Genomic DNA, 8,274 nt, shown 5'->3' on the forward strand with positions numbered 1-8,274 from the left:
AAGAAATCCTTCCCGGGACTTCCCTTGCAGTCCAGTGGTTAAGACTACTCCACCACTTCAAGGGGTGTGGGTCCCATCCTTGGTCGCAGAATCAAGATCCCACGTGCTGCATGGCATGGCCAAAAAGTAAAAGAGAAAAGAAATCGTTCTCTACTCCAATTCTGTAAAAGTATTCTGCTATGTACTCTCTCAAAATTTTTTTAAGTTTTGAATTTCACAGTTAGGTCTGTATCAAGTGAACCATGGGCTTCCCCTGGTGGCTCGGTGATAAAGAACCTGCCTATAATGCAGATGTGGGCTCAGTCCCTGGGTTGGGAAGATTCCCTGCAGAAGGAAATGGCAACCCACTCCAGTATTCTAGGCTGGGAAATCCCACGGACAAAGGAGCCTTGTGGGCTACAGTGCATGGGGTCACAAGAGTCAGACACAACTTAGCGACCACACAACAATAACAAAACTTACTAGATAGCTCATTGTTTTTCTGCTGATTTGTAATGTTACTTCTGTGAGAGACTGTCTTGCAGTATTGAGAGTCTGTTTCTGGGCATTTACTCCATCTCTTTGGTCTATTTGTCTATCCCTACACCAATATCACATTGTTTTAATTATTATATATCAAGCCTTGATATCTGAAAGGGAAAATTTCCTCCTTTCTCAACATTATCTTGGGCTGTTTTTGGATCTTTACTCTTCCATATGAATTTTAGAAATAGCTGTAAAATACCTGTTGGGATTTTAATCAAAATGGAACTTACAGACTATAATTTTCTAATTGGTATTTTTCAGTTCAGTTCAGTTCAGTTCAGTCACTCAGTCGTGTCCGACTCTTTGCAACCCCATGAATCGCAGCACGCCAGGCCTCCCCGTCCATCACCAACTCCCGGAGTTTACTCAAACTCAGGCCCATCGAGTCGGTGATGCCATCCAGCCATCTCATCCTCTGTTGTCCCCTTCTCCTCCTGCCCCCAATCCCTCCCAGCATTAGAGTCTTTTCCAATGAGTCAACTCTTCGCATGAGGTGGCCAAAGTACTGGAGTTTCAGCTTCAGCATCAGTCCTTCCAATGAACACCCAGGACTGATCTCCTTTAGGAGATTGGTATTGTTAGTATACACTGATACCACTGATTTTCTTGAATGTTTTGGGCCCAGCAATTTTGCTGGACTCTCTTATTAGTTATAATACATTATCATTTCTCTTTGATTTTCTATGTAGTTAATCATCATCTACCACCAAAATAATTTCATCTCCAATTATGTCTTCATTTTTTCATGTTTTATTTTACTATTAAGATGTCTAGTAAGTGGTGATAATGAGCATTCTTATTGCACACTGCTATCTTATAGGCAAAAAAAATTGCAAAACACCCTAGATGTCTAACAACAGGGAAATAGTTGTGAAAATTACAGTACCCTTATAATGACATTCTGCCACTGAAAAATAGCATTTTCAAAAGCATTTAATTCAAATTATTAAAATATCCAAGATAAAATGCTATATAAAAGCCTTGATATCAAATTATATAAACTATGATTCAAGTTTTATAAGTAAAATATATAGCAAATGCTATATATTGTACATGTAACTCAAACATCCCGAGTTTTTGACACTTACAGGATTGAGATGTCCCGTAATATCCAAATATAAACCCATGACCCATCCTACAGAACTACAGGAAGCCTGGCTCTCTCCTCCATGATTTATGAGGATCTTCAGCATGACCTGGTTTTTCTTTTTCACTTTCCATGCTCAACTACTGCCCCAGCCTCCTCCTACCCACTTTTGCCTGTTTCATCATTTCTTCTATACTTCAGTCCCAGATGTTAATATAATCCATTATTCTTTCATTCTTCAGGGACCAACTAACAGAAGACACCTACATTTTAATAAACTTAAGCTTAAGTAAGTTAAATAAACTTGCGGATAGCACAGCCAAATTACAAGGCAAGAAATAAAAGCATCTAAGTGTAATTTCGGTATCAGTGCACTTAAAATCCATTGGCCACTCCTGCTCACAGGGACATGTCTCCCGTGCCCTCTCGCTCCTGGCTTCTGGTCTGCTGCCGTGTTCGGGGACACATACCTCTCAACTAGTTCGCGCTTTCATTCCCTCATGCTTTCCCCTCCCCTCACCCCCACCCCTACTCCTTGGAGTACACCACTGGATCCCAAAGTGCTAGAGGAAGCAGGCTCAAACCACCTAATTTCACAGTGATTTCTCAGGGTTACATTCAGTCCACAGTCAAGGCAGCCTTTCCCTCGCTAAACACCTGGGTTAACATCTCAGTCTAAAAGAGGAAGACAGACTCTGGAGGTACAACGTTCAAATCCCAGCTCTACCTCTTACTACTTGTGATCTTGGGCCAGTTGTTTATCCTCTCTGCGCCTTGGTTTCCTTACCTGCACAACAGGGATGATAATAGCATATAACACATAGTGTTATTGTGAGAATTAAATAGGGTACTGTGTTTACAATGGGACATATTCTAATGTATAGAAAATGTTAGCAGTTTCTATTAGCACTGGGATTCCCATGTGTTAGGAGGAATACAGTACAAATTGTAGGAGTGGAATTATTCCTCTACAATATTCAAGGCTACAGTAGGGAAAAAAATCTTCCTAAACTTGTATTTCTTTGACTAATCTCACCAGTGCAGCTCTTCTGAGAAGAAAGAGACTGCCCCCCGCAAATAAATTCCAGCCTATAGTATTACAGCCACAAAGAGTTCAGAAATAATCTCAAAGCATCCTGCCAGGGAAATGTGTACCAACTCAAGATATAAAATGTTGAAGTAGATAAAATTCACTCTGTCGTCTCCGACTCTTTGCTATCCCAGGGACTGTACAGTCCATGGAATTCTCCAGGCCAGAATACTGGAGTGGATAGCCGCTCCTTTCTCCAGGGTATCTTCCCAATCCAGGGATCGAACCCGGGTCTCCTGTACTGCCGGCGAATTCTTTACCAGCTGAGCCACTAGGGAAGCCCATAAACCAAAATATCAAGAGTTATTCTTGATTAGTGGGATTATGAATGGTTTTTATTCAACTGCTTATTTCTGTGGTTTGCCAACACTGATCATCTTTTGCTTTTATAATATGAAAAATAATAAGACAATGTAGAAAGAAAACCGTCTACCCCAAATAAGACAGTTTATTAGAATTTATTCAGTTACCAAAATTCTACAATGAAATGTAGTCTAGGCTTACATAAAGAAAGAATTCTTCTGAGTATTGCGTCTTGGCAAGGCCTGGCTGTCCCTGTGTGACCGTGTTGCTGCTCTGGGAGTGGCCTGAGAGCGTTTCAGCTGTCGCACCTTAACCTAGATAATTAGAGTTCTGTTTCCCCGGGGCAGGCTCAGGTCTTAATAGGCGCTTGTAGCTGACAGCAGATCCTCATCGCCATTTGCAGTTTGTGTGTGGAGCGTTCACTCTTGCCTGAAAAGTGGGTTGCAAGACTGCTTCGGTAAAACTTAACGTCAGTTGTTTAAAACCATTGTGTTGCTGCTTTCCAAGTTTATTATGACCTCGTATTTACATAGCAGAATGTACTTTAAGACAGGAAAAAGGATCCAGTTAGAGGTTAATGGCAAATGTCCTCTGCCCTCAGTAATACAACAATTAAGATGAATCAGAGGCTCCTGATTTTGAATCAGATCTGCTCTCCTTGAGAAAATAGCTTTTGGGCCTTTTTCCATTCTACTTCTCTTTGGGGAAAAAAAAAAATGGCAAAGCTTTCCTTACCGCTGTAAAGCAATTATCCTCTAATTAAAAAATAAACAAAAATTTTTAAAAGAAGAAATATCTGAACATACCTGAAATCTCTTAATTAAATGACCTTCCAACCTGTCCCTAATTTTCTCTATTTAAATATCAAATATATGGTGTTGAAAAAAGTTTTATAAGATAGTGTTATTTAATTTCTTAATCCTTTCTTAGCCTCCTCTGCTTATTAAATAATTTTAGCACTATAAAAAAAAAAAGCTTTCCTTACTGGATTTTGTCATAGAATGGAATCCTAGGAACTAATAATAAAAACCAGCAAAGGCAATCAGATAATAAACTCTCAGAAAGCGTGGTAACCCGACACAGAGGAGCATTTCGCAAAGTGAAATGTGTTATATGAAATGTTCTCCAGGAAAAGGACTCCACGGTCAAACGTGTGGGGAGCACTGAATATTCCTTTTTTTTTTTTGGAGATAAAGAATGCATATTAAAGACCTGAACAGTTCCGCAGTAGTTCATCTGAATTTGGTAAACCCATATTTCAAATTGCCAACATGCCTTGGATCATCAAAAAAACAAGAGAGTTCCAGAAAAACATCTGCTTCATCAACTACGCTAAAGTCTTTGACTGTGTGGATCACAACACACTGTGGAAAATTCTTCAAGAGATGGAAATAACAGACCACCTGACCTGTCTCCTGAGAAACCTGTATGCAGGTCAAGAAGCAACAGTTAGAACCAGACATGGAACAACAGACTGGTTCAAAACTGGGAAAGGAGTATGTCAAGGCTGTATATTGTCACCCTGCTTATTTAACTTACATCCAGAGTACATCATGCAAGATACTGGGCTGGATGAAGCTTAGGATGGAATCAAGATTGCAGGGAGAAATATCAATAACCTCAGATATGCAGATGACACCACCCTCATGGCAAAAAGTGAAGAAGAACTAAAGAGCCTCTTGATGAAAGTGAAAGAGGAGAGTGAAAAAGTGGGCTTAAAGCTCAACATTCAGGAAAAAAAAAAGATCATGGTATCCCGTCCCATCGCTTCATGGCAAATAGATGGAGAAACAGTGGAAACAGTGGCAGACTTTATTTTGGGGGGCTCCAAAATCACTGCAGATGGTGACTGCAGCCATGAAATTAAAAGATGCTTACTCCTTGGAGGAGAAGTTATGACAAACCTAGACAGCGTATTAAAAAGCAGAGACATCACCTTGCCAACAAGGGTCTGTATAGTCAAAGTGATGGCTTTTCTAGTAGTCATGTATGGATGTGAGAGTTGGACCATAAGAAGGCTGAGCACTAAAGAACTGATGCTTTCAAATCGTGGTGTTGGAGAAGACTTTTGAGGGATCCTTGGACAGAAAGGAGCTCAAACCAGTCAATCCTAAAGGAAATCAGTCCTGAATATTCATTGGTAGGACTGATGCTGAAGCTGAAGCTCCAATACTTTGGCAACCTGATGTGAAGAGCTGACTCATTGGAAAAGACTCTGATGCTAGGAAGATTGAGGGCAGGAAAAGAAGTGGGTGACAGAGGATGAGATGGTTGGATGGCATCATCAATTCAATAGACATGAGTTTGAGCCAACTCCAGGAGACAGTGAAGAACAGGGAAGCCTGGCGTGCTGCAGTCCATGGGGTCACAAAGAGTCAGACACAACTGAGCGAGTGAACAACAAACAACAAAACCTGTATTTTCCTAAATATATTTCATCAAGAAGTTGTTCCAGACTCTTCTGAACATTCTCTGGCACTTTAGAAAATATTGATTGAATAAGCAATACATTTGGAAAACCACACAAATATCTTGATGATATACTGATATTTTTCTTTAATTCTTAGACCATTTTAAAATTCATGACTCCCAGCTACAAGAATGACAACATTAAAGCCAAGTGTGAAATGCCTGGAACTATCAACGTCTGAGGTTGGGGCTTGTGTAAGATAAGAACCAGGACAACTGTGGAAACAACTGGAATTCATTAGCACTCTTTATTCAAAGTTTCTCCTAAGACATTTCTAATGGAAATTAATGCTGTCATTAGGAGCCCTGTGGAGAATATGGTTGGGGTACTCATTTCTCAGATCAAGACTAAAATTTTGTGGGGTGTCAAGAGGTTGAATATTAAAAGAAAAATAATGTCCATATCTACCATTCCTTTCTCCTACCATCTCCCAGCAATCAAGCTCTAAAACTAGTATTTCAGAAAAAAAAAAAAGGCTCTAAAACTAGCATTCGAAGTTCTGAAGCACTGTACCATGAACCCACATTCAGAGGGTCGGTGGAATCTTAGCAAGTGTATAATCACCAAAAGCTGATGAGACTAGGAGACTAGGCAACTAACATGAGTTAGTATTGAAAAAGCATATCAGACAACCTATTCTGATCGACTAAATAAAGAATGTGCCAGAACTTCCCTGGTGGTGCAGTGGATAGAACCTGCCTTGCCAGTACAGGGGACATGGGTTCTATCCTTGGTCTGGAGAGATTCCACATGCCACAGAGCCCCGAAGCCAAGGCACCAGAACCACCGAACCCTTGACCTCGCCCCATGAGCCGTGACTACAGAGCCTGTGTGGAGCAACTAGTGAAGCCCGCATGCCTAGAGCTCACGCTCTGCAGCAAGAGAAGTCACTGCAGTGAGAAGCCCGAGCGCTGCAAGGCGGAGCAGACCCCACTCACCGCAACTAGAGGAAGCCCCACGCAAAGCAGCCAAGAGCCAGCACAGCCAAATAAATTAATTAATAATAATAAAAAAAGAATTTGCTGCCTTGGGGACTTCCCTGGTAGTCAGTGGTTAAGAATCTCACCTTCCAATGCAGGGAACATGGTTTAATCTCTGGTCAAGGAACTAAGGTCCCACATGCCGTGGAGCAGCTAAGACTACAAGCCATGACTAGAGAGTTTGAGCGCTGCAACAAAAGATCCCAAATGCAGCAACTAAGGCCCAATGCAGCCAAACAAATAAATATTAAAAGAAAAAAAAAGAATGTACCACCTTTCAGAAAGCTGGTAAAAGAATGCTTGTAAATTGTGATATCAGTTGTCTGTTTGACCAACTAAACCAGATTTTCTTCTGTACCCAAAGATGACCTTGTTTGGAAATTCAAGAGTATTCAACATATGCCATTGTTTTTTTCTCTTTGGGAAATCTTTTGAGTGGGATAAACTTGCCCTTGTCTAACTTAGTTTATCTTTGTAAAAAGGAAAAAAAAAAAAAAAAGTAAGACAGGGAAGTATCTTTTGCTTTAATAAATCATTTAATACAACATTTTGGTAGTTTGTAAAAAACATTTATGGAAGTTCCCAGCTTCATTGTCATTGATCTTCATCCTCTGATATAGAATTGAAGAACTCTCTCTGACCTGAACCAGGGTGTGAATCAGTGATTCATAGAAGGAAAGCATGAGTAACAAAAATGACGAGACTCTGCAGAGCAACCTCACAATCTCACTCTACTATCTCTCAGAAAGAGGCCTCAGTAAAAAACATCAAGCTTTCAACTTACTGCTGTGGGCTTCTCCGGTGGCTCGGTGTTAAAGAATCTGCCAGCCAGTGAGGGAGACGCAGGTTCAGTGCCTGATCTGGAAGATCCCACACGCCGAGGAGCAACTAAGCCTGTGTGCCCCAAGTATGGAGCCTGTGCCCTAGAGCCCAGGAGCCACAACCGCTGAAGTCCCCGTGCCCCAGAGCCCCTGCTCTGCAATGGGAGAAGCCGCTCCAGGGAGAAGCCTGGGCACCGCACCCAGAGAGCGGCCCCTGCAGCACAAAGACCCAGTGCAGCCAAACATAAACATATATAGCATTATAAAGAAAAAAATTAACTTACTGCTGCATCCTTTACTGCCTATCAGAAAAGACAGTTCAAGGATGGGCACTTTGAAGTCACTGTTTCCCAGAGTATCCGTAACAGAATATCTGTCTCCTTCCCAACACAGATTCCACAGTAGCCATGATTTTAGGTGGGATGAACCCCTCCATCAGCTTTAGGGATCAAGTCTTACTGCTATAATCAATCAGGATAATCCACTCCCTCCCCATAGATATTGTTTCAAGTGACCTAGGTTTAAACCAATGAATGGTCCAAACAGCAGGAATCTCAGAACTTTTTTGTTAGATAGTTAGGGAAAGACTCTATCTTTTCATGGATAAGAAAGAGGAAACATGTGAACCTAATTATACTGACAGCTCTCTTACAACAAGGGGCCCAGCCTCGTGGTAAAGCCCACGTGGTAGACAGCAGATGTAGAGGAAAAAAAAAAAAACAATAGAAAACAGAGTCCACAATGAGCCCTGGATGAACCAGTTCTGAAACTCACTACCTTTCCACAAGGCCTGTAGATTTCCTTATTATTTAATACAGTAGTAGCTGACTTTTAGGTTGCTTGGAATGGAAAACTTCCTAATATGGGCAGATATATTAGGCTATGACATAGCAATAAAATCACATTAAAATGAACATAGGTGCTTACAATTCTATCCCTGGCAGTACTCGGGGTTGAAAAACATTTTTATGATACTTATTTTAAGGTCAAAATTTTAA

The sequence above is a fragment of the Cervus elaphus genome, chromosome 17 (assembly GCF_910594005.1).
Source record: "Cervus elaphus chromosome 17, mCerEla1.1, whole genome shotgun sequence".
Lineage (NCBI taxonomy): Eukaryota > Metazoa > Chordata > Mammalia > Artiodactyla > Cervidae > Cervus > Cervus elaphus.